Here is a 20268-nt window from a genome sequence, read left to right as displayed (position 1 = left end):
GCACATGAAGACCACACACAGGCAGTGACTTTGCGAGGATTTGAAAACGCACGACGCTGAGTTGAATTTGTGTTATTTCAAATAATTGTTTGTGATCACAGTACCACTTCGAGCAGAACTGAATCTTATCCACAAGCTTACCGACGGTCAGGCTGCCAACATGACTGAACAAATGATCCCTGCAAGCACCACACGGCAGACGTCCGAGGCCATGTCCATTGCCGGCATGCCGGGATGTCCATCTCCAAAAAGAATTCCATCTTCGTCTCAATGCTATAGCTACACTGCGACTCGTCATAGAGTCGTACAGTCTACAGAGTCGTCGTACGAGCGTAGTCACGCGATCACTGAAATAAACTATTTTTTTGCGGGCAAATAAACTATTTTTTTGCGGGCAATATCGCATATTATTGCCCGCGGCGCGAAAGGTGCTGATTCGCTGGAGTACGGGCAACAATCACGTGCCATGTGATAATGTGCGTTTTACACCATCCAGGTCATCCCATGCGAATGCTTTTCTGACCAGAAGCGACTTGACCGTACCCAGTACTCCTCAGTGTTCTGAGGTTGCATGTTCATGTGACTCCTGCCTCCTGCAGTCCTGGAGCACTCACATGCAATCAGAGTTATGGAAAGGCATTTTGGTCTCTGTTGTTCTGCCTTTGGGGCCACGCGCTGATCGTGATACATTGTACGTCTTGCTCACTAGTGCACTGTCCGCAAAAGATGCTTGTCACACACAATCAAGATTATTATTTTTACACAATTATTATTCAGATGGAGAGCCAAGGTTTAATTATTATATACCAAAGAGAAAGACCATGTTATCGTATGAGCTGATCGTTTAGTGACTGGTGGTGTTAGTGGACAGTATAGCGTAACTTTTAGTTCCTTGGTCTTTCTCTTTTGTACAATTATTATTTTTACTTTATTTTATTACTCCGCAGCAGTACTGGACAGGGCATGCAGTAAAATGTTACATTTTCCGAGACACTCTTTTTGAAGTAGTGTGCCTAACCCAACATTGAACATTGAACCTTGCAGCAGGCATGGCAGGCATGGCAGGCATGGAAGGCATGTAACATTGTTGAGCACTGGCATGTCCTAGTAGCGCTATAGCATGGGTGATTTGCCCTGACGGTTGTTTGTTGTTGGTTGGTATGTGGCATTGCTATTTCCATATACAGAATATGCGCAAGTGTTAGTTGCAATATGCGGGTATGCGCTGTGAGTTTGACATCCCCCCTCCATGTTTGGCAGTCTGTGCGTGCTCCGCAAAGGAACTGGTGGTATTTGAGCTGATGGTCGCAGCCTGCTCTCGCGATCGCGGCGCACCGCGCGTGTCCTTACCGATGTTCGCGCGGCCGGATACGAATCTCTGTAGCTGTCAGCTAGCTAGCCACTCTACTTGTTTGATCAGCCCCCCCCCCCTATTGCGCTCGACTCCCAGGCATGGCAGGCAAGTCCTAGTAGCATGGGTGCTTTGCACTGACGGTTGGTTGTTCTTACTAGTAGTTGGGCGTTCCATTGCTATTATGCAGATGCGCAAGTGTTAGTTGCAATATGCGGGTATGCGCTTTGAGTTTGACATCCCCCCTCCATGTTTGGCAGTCTGTGCGTGCGCCGCAAAGGAACTGGAATCGAGCTGATGGTCGGCAGCCTGCTCGCGCGATCGCGGCGCACGGCGCGCGTCGTTACCGATGTTCGCGCGGCCTAATACAAATCTCTGTAGCTGCCAGCTAGCTACAGCTAGCCACTCGTATACTGTCTTGTTTCATCAGCCCCCCCCCCCCCCCCCCCTCCATTGCGCTCGACTCCCAGGCATGGCAGGCATGTCCTAGTAGGTGCTTTGCGCTGACGGTTGGTTGTTGTTGGTTTTGGTATGGTGCATTGCTATTATGCAGATGCGCAAGTGTTAGTTGCAATATGCGCGTATGCGCTTTGAGTTTGGCAGCCCCGGCCCCCTCCATGTTTGGCACTGTGCGTGGTCCGCAAAGGAACTGGTGCTGCTCGCGCGATCGCGGCGCACGGCGCGTGTCGTTATCGATGTTCGCGCGGCCGGATTCGAATCTCTGTACATTGCATTGTACTGATGTAGCTGCAAGCTAGCTAGCCACTCTACTTGTTTCATCAGCTCGACTCCCAGCTGGCCAGGCGCTAGGCCCCGGATCCCTGAGCAGTATGCGTGTGAGCTGGTATCCTTATTAGATTGACATGTCTATATACATACGATTTTGCAAAAGAAGCACGTCTATACGAAGCAGACGGTACACCGGTGGCCAGCTGCGCACCGCGCACGGCGCATGGCGAGCGACGCACAATCGCCGACCACGCACGGCGGCGAGCGACGCACGGCGCACCGTACTAGCACAGCATTTTTATTCTTTATTTCCACGATGGCCCATGGCCAATAAGGAAGAATAATAATATGATTCAAATCAGTCCAGAATCATATAAAATCAGTCTAGCAAGTAAGGAAACCAACACATTGCAGGGGGGGGGGGGGGGGGGTTACGATGGGGTACAGTGTGAGCTACTATAGGAGCATATGGATGATAGAATGAGGCTAGACGCGATTGATTTAAACGCATGCTTGCTATTTTGTTTCACGCAGGTCGGGGGGTAGTTGGTTGAAATTGTGAAGGGACAGGTTGATGGGTGAGTTGGTGTGTCGGTATGTGTGTGATGTTCTCAATGTGTATGTTCTTATGTGTCGTAGTGCATATGGCTGCTCTGTGATTGATCGTGCAAGGTGAGGCTGTTGCAGGTGAAGGGGAGCGCGGATGTACATGGAGTTGATGTTGTGGGCAAGAGTAAGCTGCCGTAAGAGTTGCCGGGAGACTAATGTGGGAAGTTGGAGATTATTAAGAAGTGAGCTGTGATGGACTGGTGCAAAAAGGGGGATCCGCAAGCAGATACGGGCTGCTCTTCGCTGAACGCGTTCTAATTGGTCCTTCTGTGTGCGGGTGGTGTTGGATAACACGAGACTGCCGTACTCTATAACCGGGCGAATGTAGGCGGTGTAGATTACGAGCAGACTGGGGGTGTTAAGTTGGCCTCGTGTTTTACGAAGTTGGTGAAGGAGTTTTTGGATTTGTTTATTATGTGCGTGACATGTGAGTTCCATTGGAGGTTGTTTTGTAGTCCGATTCCAAGGTGACGGTGTTCGTTGACTTGCTTTAGGGGTGTGTCGTTAAGAGTGATGTTGAGTTGGTGGTTTGGTGTGAACGACAAGGTAACGGCATGGTAAGCACCTCGCAATATGGGCAGCAAATTTAGGTAGCTGAGGCTTTTTATTCGGCCAGTCGGTTACTATCATTTCGTCTTGGGGGTTAGACAAGGGGAAGAAGCCATGATGTAGGGCGTGAGCCCGCCTTTCGGCACCGGGAGACTAGCTGGGACTTGTTTGCCATGCCAGGTATGGGAGACTAGCCGACATTCAGTATGGGTGCTCTGCCAGAACCTTTACTTGTTCTACCAGTTTATACCCACTTACATGTGCATGTACATGTACATGAGCTTCGTCTACGCTTACAAACGATCGGGAAGATACGGTCATGTTTCGACTTCGACAGCATGTTAGCTTCTAATAAGATACAGTCGTGCAGATAATGTACAATGCCAATGAAGTCGTTTTTACAAGTTTCCACCCGAGACGAGGCCGATTACATGTTACGGATTAGCGAAAGAGTTTTCTTCTTCTTTTGCGTAGGGTGCTGGGTGAGTATCAGGGATGGTGCTGTTCTGACACCAGGTACGGCAACTAGCCGCTGGCCTGTTTTCATTTTTGCACGACAATATTACAAAAAATACATGTATGTCCATCCGCTTGTGTTTCGCTCTGGAAAGAACACTTCGGGTTCCTGTAACACCTTCATCATTCTGTGAGAACCTGTCCTATGGGCAGGTGAGAAGGCATCTCTGCCTGTTCATTTGGCGAAGGAAAATAAACAACAACAACAACAACAACAACAACAACAACAACAACACCGTCTGCAGGGCCTTCCCTTTCAAATTAATACTTCAAAGAAGTATTTTCTACTGCTGAGAAGTTTGCCTTCATTTGAAAACAAACTGGGTGTCGGAAACTGGGTACTGTAATTGGTCGGGATGAAGAGTTCGAAGAGCGCAAGCAAAGAAGGAAATGGTGGCAAATCCAGTCAGGTAAATATAAAACATCAAATAATACAATGTGGCAAGAATCACTACGACATGTGCTACCACAAAGCACCTGATATTAATCGCGTAAATTTGAATGACAATCAATTGCATGGGATTTCAACTTTCAACGTAGTATGCTGGGTGTCGAAAAGAATGCCGTGCGTATTATTGTTAAACCCTGGTTGTGGCCTGTGTGGTCATATAAAGCATAGTGCAGTGTTGCATTTGGGGATGTTTGGCGGATTAGACGCTTCTCTTCTTTCAAGCTTGTACATGTAGTTCGAACCATAGGAACCCGATAAGCCACCCTTTTCGAATGCAAAGCGCTATTCCTGTACGATCACTACAATTAGTAGGCGGTAGTCTTGTATGTGCTTCGTCCTCCTAATGGAGGCGAACAAGGTGCCTCATTTGGAACAGATGAACGAGAGCTAAGGCCTATATTAAAGGGATGTTGACTAACTCACCAAGATCAGAGTGCTGAATTGCTATTATATCTTTTTTGTTTTGTTTTTGCTATTATAACTGTATACGAATACCGGTAGTTGATAGTGTTGAGGGCTGGTGAACAACCATGATGCAGCTCCCAGCAACAACATACATGTACATGTACATGACTGTACATGTATTTCAGCCTCGTTCCATTGCTCTCGAGAATAAAAGAAGTTGGCGCGTATATACATGTACCATCGATTGTGTTCATAGCAATGCAACCCTACAGGTCAAAGAAGTGTCAATCAGACAGTCCGACAAGAAGACGACCTGAAATAGTGCCATTATGTTGTGCTTTAGTGTACCGTATTATCTCTAATATAAGCACAGTCTCCAATAATAGCTCGTCTCCAATAATAGAACACCTTGGGGCGGCATTCAAAAAATAAAGTGCTCAGTCTCCATGATAAGCACACTGTGTAAATTAATTGTCTGTACCGGCGAAAAAAACCCTGAAATGTGTGTGTCTGACATGAATTTGGCATGGCAACATGCCCCTGAAATGAAGTTGAAAATAATAATGGAACAGTCTCCAATAAAGGAACGTCTCCATTAATAGCACGGGGCGGAGGTACATTGAAGAAATAAAGGACCGTGCTTATATTAGAGATAATACGGTAGTAGTAGAATAATAATTATTTTGATAGGCTGAAGGCAGGAGGCCAAGGATATGATGTCAAACCCATTGGCCACCCGTACGACATGCTAAGCAGAAGAGTTTGCGATGTTCATCGTCGATCAACACAAGGCGCGTCTCACGCAAGGTTGAATTCTAGTTTATGACTTGCAATCATGCTCCTACTGCCAGTTTGTCATGAAGAGCACCAAAAAAACCGTAGTCTTTGCTTTGTTCCTTTCTTATCATAGGGTATACTGTAAAAGCCATGTAACGAAGTGCTAACTCTAACGAGTTAACGAGGAGAAATCTGTCGTTCAAATAGAAATCGTTATACAGAAATAGATACAATCATTATACTGTCCTATTGAGCGTTGAAAATGAGCGAGAATCGTTACCTTTGGTACGCGTAAACTAGTCAATTTTGGAAAATCGTTATGCGCCACGTTAGAATAATGGCTTTTACAGTATTACATAATACATATAAATGCAGTAGTAGCAAGACATGATGCGACAGTTTGTCTAACAATGTATTCGGGTAACACTGTATTCGGGTAACACTGTATTCGGGTAACACGAGATGAAAGCCAAGACGTTTATCCTACCTACATTCGGGCCTGGTTTCAAACTGGCTTTGGGAAAATTATTTTTCATTGCTTTCACGTTCAGCCTCATTACGTCTGTGCTGCGCTGATGAGTCCACAAAGGACGAAACAGTTCTGTCCACAGAGGACGAAACAGTTCTGTCCACAAAGGACGAAACAGTTCTGTCCACAAAGGACGAAACAGTTCTGTCCACAAAGGACGAAACTGTTCTGTCCACAAAGGACGAAACAGTTCTGTCCACAAAGGACAAAACAGTTCAGTCCACAAAGGACGAAACAGTTCTGTCCACAAAGGAGGAAACAGTTCTGTCCACAAAGGACGAAACAGTTCTGTCCACAAAGGACGAAACAGTTCTGTCCACAAAGGACGAAACAGTTCTGTCCACAAAGGACAAAACACTTCAGTCCACAAAGGACGAAACAGTTCTGTCCACAAAGGACAAAACAGTTCAGTCCACAAAGGACAAAACAGTTCTGTCCACAAAGGACGAAACAGTTCTGTCCACAAAGGACAAAACAGTTCAGTTCACAAAGGACGAAACAGTTCTGTCCACAAAGGACAAAACAGTTCAGTCCACAAAGGACGAAACAGTTCTGTCCACAAAGGACGAAACAGTTCTGTCCACAAAGGACGAAACAGTTCTGTCCACAAAGGACGAAACAGTTCTGTCCACAAAGGACGAAACAGTTCTGTCCACAAAGGACGAAACAGTTCTGTCCACAAAGGACGAAACAGTTCTGTCCACAAAGGACGAAACAGTTCTGTCCACAAAGGACAAAACAGTTCTGTCCACAAAGGACGAAACAGTTCTGTCCACAAAGGACAAAACAGTTCTGTCCACAAAGGACAAAACAGTTCTGTCCACAAAGGACAAAACAGTTCTGTCCACAAAGGACAAAACAGTTCTGTCCACAAAGGACGAAACAGTTCTGTCCACAAAGGACGAAACTGTTCTGTCCACAAAGGACGAAACAGTTCTGTCCACAAAGGACAAAACAGTTCAGTCCACAAAGGACGAAACAGTTCTGTCCACAAAGGAGGAAACAGTTCTGTCCACAAAGGACGAAACAGTTCTGTCCACAAAGGACGAAACAGTTCTGTCCACAAAGGACGAAACAGTTCTGTCCACAAAGGACAAAACACTTCAGTCCACAAAGGACGAAACAGTTCTGTCCACAAAGGACAAAACAGTTCAGTCCACAAAGGACAAAACAGTTCTGTCCACAAAGGACGAAACAGTTCTGTCCACAAAGGACAAAACAGTTCAGTTCACAAAGGACGAAACAGTTCTGTCCACAAAGGACAAAACAGTTCAGTCCACAAAGGACGAAACAGTTCTGTCCACAAAGGACGAAACAGTTCTGTCCACAAAGGACGAAACAGTTCTGTCCACAAAGGACGAAACAGTTCTGTCCACAAAGGACGAAACAGTTCTGTCCACAAAGGACGAAACAGTTCTGTCCACAAAGGACGAAACAGTTCTGTCCACAAAGGACGAAACAGTTCTGTCCACAAAGGACAAAACAGTTCTGTCCACAAAGGACGAAACAGTTCTGTCCACAAAGGACAAAACAGTTCTGTCCACAAAGGACAAAACAGTTCTGTCCACAAAGGACAAAACAGTTCTGTCCACAAAGGACAAAACAGTTCTGTCCACAAAGGACGAAACAGTTCTGTCCACAAAGGACGAAACAGTTCTGTCCACAAAGGACGAAACAGTTCTGTCCACAAAGGACGAAACAGTTCTGTCCACAAAGGACAAAACAGTTCTGTCCACAAAGGACGAAACAGTTCTGTCCACAAAGGACAAAACAGTTCTGTCCACAAAGGACAAAACAGTTCTGTCCACAAAGGACAAAACAGTTCTGTCCACAAAGGACAAAACAGTTCTGTCCACAAAGGACAAAACAGTTCTGTCCACAAAGGACGTAACCGTTCTGTCCGGAGATTGGACAAAACAGTTCTGTCCGGAGATTGAGTACAATATGCATTACTTGTACCGTCATGTCTTTTTCTTCTTCTTTTTTTCCCCCTGAAGGCAGCCTACTCGTGTTCGTAAGAAGAGGGGACAGGACTGGAGAGAGAAGTCAATTACACTGCAGGTCAACTCGCCAGGTAGTCTCCTGAGCTAGATTAGATTCATCAGATTAGTGCATCTCATCGCGCCGAGGCCCCACGTCCCACCCGGACCCGCTTACACGAGGACTGACTCTAGGGCTAGGGAAATGAAGCCCAGTCGTACGCTTGCGGGCCCGCATCGCTTCCCGATCCGGAATATCCGTACGGTGGTGCAGTGGCGTTCCCGTTCTTGCGATCTTGGTGTTCACATCCGACACGCCGACGACGTCGCGTCTCGACTGTATTCAGTGATTTCTCGCCGCTCCTTTCGCTTCTCGCGGTCGGATGTGAAGTTTGAAGCTTGGTGTACTTTCAAGTACTATTTGTGCAATTGTCACCGTTCTTTTTGTTTCCTATGGACATTAGCCTGTAGTGTAGGAGAAACAGACGTAAACGACGTGTGCTCTACACGTAACGTCTATAAGGTATTTTTGATCAAGCATATCCCACTCTCTAACTGATTAGTTAGGACCTCAGTCTGCCATTTGAAACAACCTGTGTACATGGTTGTAGCCGAATTGGGCATGTTAAGAGCTCTTCATGCTATCGTATTTGGAGATGTTTTGCTGACTTCGTCGTTCATCCTCTTTTGCAGCACAGGAACCCGAAAAGCAACCCCTCTGCATGGGCAAAGTTCCATTTGCCGTGAATAGGGCCAGGAATGGATAGTGTTCACGCCAGTTACTCCAAATGGAGATGAACAAAGCAACTGATTTGTGGTAGCCTCTAATGTGTACGAATATAAGCTGGCGTTCAGCGATGGGGCTGTTAAGTGATGACGTCACAGTTCCTTCGATACGCATAGCAACGATCCCGCTGGGGACAAACAAAAGTAGGGTCGTCTCAACCGAACCAGTTGTCAGTGGCAACATACAGGATGTATAGGAATCGTGTACATTTCTTTGTTTCTTCTTTGCTGTTTTCAGTGAGTGTTTTGTTTTCTCTTTGTCCTTGATCTCGACGGTGTTGTCCTGCTCATTACCTTACTGAGACATCTCTTGTGACTGTAGCCAGTGTCACGGAGGATTTTATTGGCGTGACGAGGTAGATCGCCCAGATCGAGCGTGAAAAACGCTCTGCATTAGTAGCTCCTGTAGAATGTCTTCTGGGATGGCGTATCCATGGTCAACAAAGCCAAGATGCAAGACAGCATAATTATTATTATTAACTTTTATTTTACTAGGGTATAAGAGATCGTGTATACGATGTGAACTCCAAAAGGTAAGCTCCTGAACAAGTGGAAAGATATGTGTATTTACAAACTCTCTCTCTTCATCCATCGATTGCCGCTATGCATTGCATTTTGTCTTCACAGATAATCTGGACAAATAAATTATATTGTAACTGGAGAGTGCAATCGTGCTTGGGACCATGTCACCCATCCCAATGTCATTACATGGCTGTGGTGACTAGTGTATACCTGGGAGAGTTTTTCCTCAACTGAGACGGAGTGAAGGTGGATGGATTACGAGAAATGTGAAGATGTGGAGTAAGTTGTGTCGAAGAAATGTGTAATAAAATAAAATTTACTTTACACTCAAACATACACTGTACATGTACATGTAACATCATGATAATGATTCCATCTTCGTATCTCCGCAACAGGTACGCCATACGCACCAAATACATGGTGTGTGTGCACGCGCGCGCTTGGGTGCGCGCGTACATGCACACGCTCATGCGTGGCCGAGTTGGCGGGATGAACAGACCACGCATTTGCAGGAGGTGTCCGTCATGTCATTGGAATGCTGTACTTTGACTTTATTCCAAAATAGTATGTCTTGCCCCTGTCAAATGAAGTTTGTGTCTATGCTCAGCGGGTATTGGGCCACGACGCCACACTGCAGTCAGCGCTGGAATTAAAATAGCACTTCATGGATTATTTTAACAAATTTCCTTTGCCTTTACTTTGTTGAGCCCATGGTTTCATTTCTGTGTTCTGTTATGATTGGCCTCTGGAAATAATCGGAGTGGGTGTCATTTTTGTCATATGTGTGTGCCTTGTGCTACAGGTTCAAGGCTAGATGCACTTCACATTCGGCTTGCGATCTCGGCGTCTGGGACCTTATAACGTCTTGGTTGGATGGGTAATCAAGGATGATACTACTCGGCACACCAATGTACATGTCAATGTAATTTTTACTTTTTCAGAGCTGCACTATTTACGTCTTGAGGCTTACTTCGGTGCTAGCGTGTTTCCCCCGGATTATTTCTATCATCATGCGTATTCTTGGGCTGAGCGATCACATGCACGAGTGTGCAGCTATAACCCTGTGTATCTTTGGTTACACTTTGTTCTGCAATGCATGTACCTTGTAACAGTATGTGCTTGCACTGCTTTGTGTGGCCTGCGTATTTCAGGACTATTCAGTGTATTAGACCCAGGTTGGTTTGGTTGCAGGATGATCTCTTGTTGCGTCGCTCTGTGTTTTGTATTCATCAATTTTTGGGCTTGAGAATTGAGCTGGTGTGTGGTTCCCAATATGAAAACATCATGCTGGTGCTCTGTATTTCGATTATCGACTGTCCGAGCAGTCACGATTCATTACCAGAACGGTCAATACTGTAGTCTCTTCACGTGTTTGTCTTTTGTGTTTTCACGGGGGGGGGGGGGGGGAATTAGCGGTGACGTTGCACATAGAACGGCAGTGTTGCATCACTGGACGACCCTACCTCTGCATCTGACTTCATTTCCCCAGGATCTGGTGCAGATACACCAGACAGTCACTTCCTGTAAACACGCAAACAGCAAAAGAAGAGATCCCGCAAATCAGGAAAAACCATTGTGGAAAATATCGAGTAGATCATACACCATTCAATAATCTGGAGTAATTACAGTGAGACAAACACTTCAAACAGTGCTCTCTCTCTCCCTCTCTCTCTCTCTATCTCTCTCTCTCTCTCTCTCTCTCTCTCTCTCTCTCTCTCTCTCTCTCTCTCTCTCTCTCTCTCTCTCTCTCTCTCTCTCTCTCTCTCTCTCTCTCTCTCTCTCTCTCTCTCTCTCTCTCTCTCTCTCTCTCTCTCTCTCTCTCTCTCTCCCTCTCTCTCTCTCTCTCCTTCCAAAATACCCTGCAACAATTCCCTAGAATTATTTTATTTTATATTCTCAGGACATCATTCTGAACAATCATAATAAAAAATTATTTACTTCTTCCATGGGTCTTCAATCACCACGGAGGGCGAGAATATATCTAAGTCCTGCAGTTTACGGGAGGTGCGAGCTGTCATGGATATATAGGCTGATATTCTGCCAGCGTGAGGGCAGAGACGGAAAGAAGACACTGATTTCTTGAACAACTCACCTACATATAATCGAATCCACAGGAAGCGCTCGTACTTTGATCCATCAGGACGTGAAGAATCTTCAAAGCACTCTCAAACACGGAGTTTTACAGTGGACAGCCAATTTCACAGCCAGTATGAAGGCCCTCGACGACTACAGGAGATTTATAGAGGAAAGAACAAGGAGTAAAGAGCGACAACAATCGCTTGAAGAAAAAGCAAAGAAAAACTGCTCTCTCTCTCTCTCTCCAGTCATTTAGATGCTGTTGCCCTTGACAACTGGTTCCATCCAGAGGACGCGACTTTTGTTTGTCCCCAGTGCTCTCCTTTGCTATGCGTATCGAAGGAGCCGTGACGTCACACTTAACAGCCCCATTGAATACCTCGCACAGGGAGTGTTAGGCTGCTAGTACTATTGAGGTCCAGGCGGAGTTGGGACGACTCGGCAGGCCTGGTCTGAAATCTGAAGAAAATGTTGAACGGTCTCTGCTGGGATGACGGCTACACTGTAGCTCAGTGGTTAGAGCATCGCTGGCCTCAGGCGAAGGTCCCTGGCTGGAGTCCAGACTAGTGGTGACAGCGACTTTTTGTCTTCAGATTTTGCCCTTTCCATTCCCTCAACTAGTAAACATGCTTGATGATCTCCGGAGTTTCTTCAAGATATGACAATTGTGGGTTACTCAAACAAGGGTGTTGAAGCAGCGAATTACAAGTCCGTCCGGTCATCTCTCCCCCCCCCCCCCGCCCTCCCCTCCCCACTTTGCTTTTTTGGTTAAACTACTGAGCAGCAAAACAAAAGCAATAATGACGGCGACCACCACGACGACGACAACCACAACGACAGCCTTCTGGGGCTTGTATTTGACAAATCTGTGTACGCGGTATACTACAGGGAATTGTAAAATCTATTATTTTATATTCTCATTTCAAGGGTACCCGGTAAGAAGGCCTTAGGCCTGTGGGGATTAATAATAATAATAATAATAATAGCACATTTCGCGTAGTAGAGCACTAAATAAAGAAATTCAGTGTTTTTTCCGCTTCTGTCTTGTGAGCATCATCAGCTAGGTGTAGTAGCTGCTGATACCGATTTCTCGCCGGGTGTCGAGCTGCACAGTTTCCTCCAGTCTGTCTTGTCTGCTGCTTGTTGTCGGCACCTGGAAAGGGGATTGCCCCATCAATAATAACAAGAGTACATAAACCAGAGTGTGCAACTGTGCATATCAGATCTGAAACAGCGCAGTTCGTGCACTACGTCACCCTGATGAGGTCAGCCAAGCTGCGACTTGCGTACAGCTCAAATTTTCATGTTTCACAGTCCTGAAATCAGCCAAGTTTGCATGATTAAGACGTTCTGTTTTTTTTTTAGATTTCGGTGTTTTTGCGTGACTGCGTACGCTGTGTACATGCTCTACGCTCTGGCAAGTAAATTCACCATGCTATCCGTCTAAAAAAACGAAATCAGGACAAACTCAGTGACCTGCACCACTGTGACTGGTTACGCAACTTTTCACCGTACCTGTGGCTTACTAAGTTACCATGCCGTCAGAAATGACGTACTGCACGAATTACGCTCCCACAGGAACCATCCGGAGTTGCACACTCTGGTTTATGTACTCTTGATAATAATAATATTTGTCCTACAAAATACACGCATCTCCAGAGACTGTACTGAATAATGGAGTGTGGTGGTGGGGTACATTCATCTTCCTTACCGGTTTCTCTCCAGCGGAAATGAAAGCACTATTTAACATGCAATGTGTGCGAGTGGCTGTGTGCGAGTGGCTGTGTGCGAGTGGCTGTGTGCGAGTGGGGTATCAAATGACTGAGGAGTCAGGTCACGATGCACATACAATGCACAATGTACATTGTTTCTCAGGATAAGAGTACATGTACTACTGTACTAGTATTCATAAAGCTACAAGTATTTAAAGGTAGAGTCGGAGATTGTAGGTTCCGGACAGCGACCCAAGAATAATGGGACATGGAAAGGAGAGACTGGGTGAAATGTGTTGGTACGTTTTCCGATCTTTGCACTTGAATGTTGGCCTGTGTGCAGCTCCACGGCTATGAGTGATGCATAACAGCACTGCGAAGACTCCATAAGTCCTGGACTGCATAGCTTGCAACAGCTCCTGACACGTAACATCAGCATTTCCTCATGATGGAGGAGTATTTGACAACTGGAACATGTACAAGCAGAACTCATAAAACAACACTAACAACACTCACTGGACAAGTAGTTCTTCTTGAAGAAGTAACACCCTGTTCTCCTCTGACACCACTTGATTTTACATCAATCACTATAACTGATACGAAAATAATTATAACAAAGGTCTTTTGAAATATGAATTTGATCACATAGGCGATATCTTACTATTCCAGGCGATCATTACTACACGCGATAACTGCGTATACTTAGTTATGGCAAATGAAACTGTTCGTGTTTTTTGCCTCCCCTTCCTCAATGTCCTGATGATGCCCAATGGGCGAAATATTGGCAAAGTTATTTATTTGGTGCAGCTGAGAGCCTGTTGCCGGAATGGCGGTGTTTTCAAGTGAAATGAAACTGAATTTGAAAAATTGATTACTATAGCCGGTATATCACTATAGCCGCCAACCTTATAGGCTTTTATATACACTGTCAGTCTACTGGAGAACTTCATCACAAGTTGACAAGTGAGTTGAACAGACTAAATACGTACCTTGGAAGCATTGGTCTCATCTTGAATGCCCAGAAAACGAAGTTCATGGTGCTTCGGAAGAAGGCTCTGCCTCTTCCGCCGGATCTTACCATTGCATGCGGTGGTGTCGATATTCGACCTTCTGCCACAGCGCGTTATCTTGGCCTCGTTATTGACCAACACCTCACCTTTAAGGATCAAGTCAACCATGTATGTACATCTATTTATAAGAAGATAGGAGCATTCCGCCGCTGCCGCCGTACAGTAGACCACACAACTAAGCGAATATTTTATTTATCCCTCATCCAATCCACTATTGAATACGCCAGCAACTCGTATGCTCACTGTCTTACACCATATTTATACTCTCGCCTTGTTACTTTAAGTCATATCAGCATGAAACAGGTTTTTGGTCTCCCTCGCCGTACCCCGACTGTCTTTGTTTTGCGGCACGCTAAGTTATACTCCCTCGAATCTCGTCTCAACTTGAGGCTTTTTATTTTTGTTTTCCGCTGTATTCATCAGCTTACAAGTCCTCTTCTTTCCTCAATGTTCACCCTCCAGTCGGTTGCTACTTGCACCGAGAGGCGCACTAGAGGGCAATCATTCTCCTCACTTTCTTTGCCCGCTGCTACCACTAGATATGGCGTGTTCTCTATTTCTTTCCTTGGCGCTGATAGGTGGAATTCTCTGCCTGTCTCGTGTCGTCAGGTTGAGCATCTATCCGTTTTTGTTTCGCCCTGTAAAGAGCACTTAGGGTTCCCTGTAACAAGATGGCAACGTCTGTAGGGCCTTCCCTATCAAAATAATAATTTTTTCTACTACTACTACTTCTACTACTAGGCGATACGTACAGCACACACAACAAAAACACACCGCGTGAACCCACACACGGACACACACACACCCACCTTTTTACCAGTCAGGTCAGATACACACACGCGAGCGCACGCACATACATTGTATATTACACGCATGCAAACACACATGTTTGTCCACACACGAGGGCGCGTACACACACACACACGCACGAACATATCTGTTCCTTGTTCACATCGCCTCGAAAGGTCGCAATATGATGTATCATTATTTCTCCGAAAGAGAAAGACCGATCTGCCCAAGAGCCGCGATGACATTGCACTTTGCTCGACCCAAAGGAAAAGTCGGTTCCATGCATTGGCGGGCGCTCAACGTGATGGATGTCATACTGACCTGTGCACTGGGGAGAGTAGAAATGTAGTGCTTTCTAGAACCTTACTAGGAGATCCAAATATTATAAGCTTTCTTGAGAACTGCAATTTAAAATTTGGACTTCACGGAGAATTTTCAAAGTGTTAGGAAATTTGAGGCCACATGCCACGTACTGCTCTTATTTTTTTCTTTCATATCTGGCTTGCAAGTGTTGAGTTTCGGAGAGAAAAGCGCAGTACGTGGCATGTGGCCTCAAATTTCTTGAGAACCCTACTATTTGTAAAAGAAGAAACAATTTTGTACTCTTTGATTTCCTTCCAGCTAGCCACTGCTTCGATCCTGTTAGATCCCATTTGGGTAGATCAGGGTAACCGGCAGAACCGACTTGATAAAAAGTAATGTTCGCACGTCCGCGCTACAACCGGCTGTACAATTATTATTGCGTTGACAAATACAACCAGCTTAGGAAGTTTCGCTTGTGCCTGGACACCACCATGCCTGTGATACCAGGGTGGCAGATGAAGCGCCTAATGGTGACCGGTTAGTTGTTATAAATTCCGAAAGAGACGCGTCTTGACAGAACTGAGTCATGGGGGTCAATAATGCTATAGGGAAGGAATGGATCCTCTTCAACCTGGGGTTAAAGAGGATCGTTCCCTATGCTAATTATTTAACCGAATACTTGTAGTTCACGCCAGGGATTACTGAGTTGTGCAATACTACCACCTGGCGCACACTGATCCTATGTTTGTCCGCCATGTCGCATGATCTAGCGTTCACACCTGCACCACGCTGACCTCCATCTTAGTGCATATACTAGACTGCGGAGCAAACAGCCTGCGGGCAGAGGTTATAACCAGTGCTTGTTGTGTGCAGGCTCCATAACCCTGGGAGCCTGGGAGGCAAGGCACGCGTTCTCACAGCGATTATTGGCCAGCTAAGTCTACAGTATAGTATGCGCATGTAGGTGTTGGTGATATTGCTACTTTGACAACATAATTATAAACAGCCTAGTAAAATATAAGTTTAAAATACAGTGTAATAATAATACACTGACACACACATACACACACACACACACACACACACACACACACACACACACACACATACATGCTCACACACACACACACACACACACACACACCATGTACCATGTATACGCCCGTCGCAAGAGAAGCACCCACATCTGCAAATGCACTGGATGTGCACCCACAGAATTTCTCTTTATAACAACAATAGCGGATCTGATTCTGATTGAAACAGATCAAGACAAGCGCCAGGTAACTCTCTAATCCACACAACTGGCGAAGCCATGTGAATGGACTCCCCAATGCACACCTGGTCTACACCACACGGAGTACATCGGAATAGGACGGACACACACGCACACACACACACACACACACACACACACACACACACACACACACACCAACACCAACACACACACACACACACACACACACACACACACCCGCATCCAGCCACAAAGCGTTCAGGTTTCTCCCAGGCGTATCACTGCCGTTGGTGGTGCCAGCGGGGGCCAATCAGGACACAAGCACAAGCTCATGTACAACAATACCCGCTAGAACATGTTCCTGTCACGGAATATGGAGACAGGGTGAAATGCAAACATTGAGTTTGTTTTCCACTACTGTCTAGGCTTCCGCATTCAGTTCTTAGAGTCCTCAATTAATCATCAAGTGTTCGGAACAAGAGGGGATCGCCCTGCCATTGACGATGCGCGGAAGTACAAATAGACTGTAGATGGTATTATGGAAATTGTGTTGGTAAATTGGTAATGGCTGAGTCATCTCTTTCCGCATAGCCATCTGAACACCTAACATTTTGTGCACACGCCTGTACGGAATGTGGTTTGCTAGCCGGGCATACTCTGTGGCCTGGAGAATGCATTGCCCCAAGGGCTGACCAGGTTGTCCAGGCTCTCCTGGATTACATGGACCACTTGATCTTCGCATCGCCTTGATCCTCCGCCAGTTTGCGAATAGTGTCAGTGGTCACGTTTGAGCATCCCAGCGCTGTCCATGTTGTCCCGCAATACATGGACAGTTTGAGCTGCTCATCGACTTGCATCGCCTTGCAGGCTCTGACATTATCAACGGTACTTTACGGTAATACTATGCCAGTGTCAGTGGTCACTGTTGAGCATATCTGTTCAAGCTACAAAGAGGCCTATATGAGGGGATTTCAATCACAAACCTTGGGCTTAGTCTGCGTATCGGATGTGGACTTGAGATATCTGACAGTCTCAGATCAGACAGGTTCTCAATCGCCACTCTTACTCCTTGCCAGGTATTTGGCACCCGCGCGTACACACAATCTTGAGAAGACTCTCCGGCCCGCACGTACACACAATCTTGAGAAGACTCTCCGGCAATCTGTTCTGAGCGCAGGAACTGGTAGTTATCCTCGAATGTAATTATTTTATTTCTTCATTATATGCTCAAAATCAAACACCAACGCTATAGGCGATACTGGCTGTATATACATGTATATGTGTGTGTGTGTGTGTGTGTGTGTGTGTGTGTGTGTGTGTGTGTGTGTGTGTGTGTGTGTGTGTGTGTGTGTGTGTGTGACATGGGTGATTCCTACCAATTGCAATGGTGTCATCGTCTTGGGTTCCTGGATAATGTTAAGAGGCGCGTCCAAGAATACCTTACAACTCATTACAAGAGAACGGAAGTTGATATCAGTACTTGCACGTCATCAATAGTACACTTAGACACCAAACACGGTCATGAACGATGGCATTGGTGTCTAAGTGTTTCCATGGTGACAACTGACGCGTTCATGGCTGTACCCTCCGTTCCAGTGGTGCAGGCTTCACCCCCAGGCATGCCTCGGGAAAGAGATGGTGTAATGTCGATGGTGCTGATCTCTCCAAGCTAAAGATCTCGCCATTAAAGTACAGACTAGTTAACTTAAACAGAGACGTGAATATGTCCGGCCAGGATCGGGGGTCAGGACGCTACAAGTGCATTAGATTTCAGACTTTTCTACGGATTTCGGGCGATAGGAACCAGGAGCACGGATACCACTTTAAGCTATTCAAAATTGGAATATTGTGGGATATACATGTATCCCTGCAGCTCACGGTGCATAGTTTTGACCCCCATCACACAAGACGACAAAGCTTTGCATGAGACTCATAACACTGCTAGAAAGCAACTCGGTATCCGATGATACGAGGCACGTGATGAACGAAGTGAGCGACCAGCTAGCGGCAAGCATGAATGTAGGGGGCCCTGTGCCCTGCCGTGTTTATTGATGATTCAGACGGACAAAGTCCTAAAGTTTACATTTTTTTCTTAGGTGCTCTCAAGCTGTTGCGTACATGCGTACGGGCATTCACCCCCAAAGAGGCCGGGCGGGTAGGAAGTGCCCTTCCTAGGCATACGCCACAGGTACTAGCTTGGGAGGCTTTGCTCTATGCTGTCACGTACATATACATGTGTGTGTGTGTGTGTGTGTGTGTGTGTGTGTGTGTGTGTGTGTGTGTGTGTGTGTGCGTGTGTGTGTGTGTGTGTGTGTGTGCGTGTGTGTGTGTGTGTGTGTGTGTGTGTGTGTGTGTGTGTGATGGCTGTCAAAACACAACCGACCTATTACTTAGAAAATTAAACCAATTCAGCTTCTTCTCCATTCAAGTCCTGTCCTATAATGGGTGTCAATAACATCCATGACCAATGGCATTACGCGATGATGTCATCGTGGAAACTCGCACTTGAAAAGGACTATAGCCTCAGTATACTATAGGAAGCCGGCATTAGCAAAGCCACAACTGCATTACCCATTAGCAAAGCCACGACTGCATTACCCATTAGCAAAGCCACGACTGCATTACCCGTTAGCACAGCCATTCGCATGGCACTGCCCAAGTACAGTCGTCCCTCTCTAATCCGGCACTTTATAATCCAGCACCCTCGATAAACCAGCACAATTTTCAGTAGCCAAAATGTCCTCTTCATGCACATTGCAGCAGTAAATCAGATTTGTTAATCCAGCACCCTCCGTAATCCAGCAGATTTTCGTGGCACAAATGGTGCCGGATTATAGAGGGACCACTGTAGAGCGGTTGCATACACTGTACACTGTACACTGGTCATGCCTACCTCCCTAGTGGGATCACGCGGCATTTTTTTATATAATTATTTTTATCACATTGCACATACCTACAGAAGAAGGGGAGACAAAACGAAGACGAAACAAAAGAAACAACAATGGGTGTGTAGGCGCTACATGAGCTGCGCTGGTGAGATGCATAGCAATGAACTCCTTTTTATTATTAATATGTTCCATATTGACGCCAATTGAACAGCGCTCCATTCAGTCCATAGGCAATTGATGGCAGAACCACTCTGCCGGAAGACTTTCACCGAGAGGCAGGAGAGCAGAATCATGAATGAAGCGTGAGGAATTGCTCCTCCAGTATGACGCACACGCACATTCACCACGTACATATACATGTACATGTTGAGTTCGTACTTCACGTTATCAAGTGAGGGACTGTGGGAGTAAAAGCACTTAGTCTAGGTGCCACCCTAGTTCCCAGGTAATCTCGCCACTCATCGATGAAAGGCAATCAACTGCACACACACAGAGAATTTGCCTTGGTTATATTCGTCAATGATCTTATCGTGACAGCGAGCACTATACTAATACAGTCAACTTCGCTAATAACGACTGCGGATATAACGACAATTCGCGAATAACGACCGAATTTCCATGCCCAGAGCAAAGTCCCATCTAACTGTATACATTTAACTTCGGATATAACGACTATCTGAATAACGACAATTCGCGTATAGCGACATGCTTTTAGTGCCCCGTGGTCATATTCACTGCTTGAATAACGACTTTCTAGGCTTTTGACAGCTATTTCAAGTACCTGTCAGTCAAGTACAATACCTGTCATGCAGAAGTACCAGAACCTATGGTGCACTGGTGATGGATATTATCAAGAGTACATAACCCCCCAGAGTGTGCAACGCCTGATCCAGCTCTGCATAGGGTCTTGGTCGAGCGGAATCGGATCTTTGCGTCATACTACCGTACACATCTGAGGGGAACCCGGGGAGTCGCGGGTACTCTTGGATC

Source organism: Sycon ciliatum, chromosome 12 (genome assembly GCF_964019385.1).
Source record: "Sycon ciliatum chromosome 12, ocSycCili1.1, whole genome shotgun sequence".
In the NCBI taxonomy this organism is placed as follows: domain Eukaryota; kingdom Metazoa; phylum Porifera; class Calcarea; order Leucosolenida; family Sycettidae; genus Sycon; species Sycon ciliatum.
The sequence above is the reverse complement of the archived record's forward strand: the minus strand, read 5'-3'. Positions refer to the sequence as shown.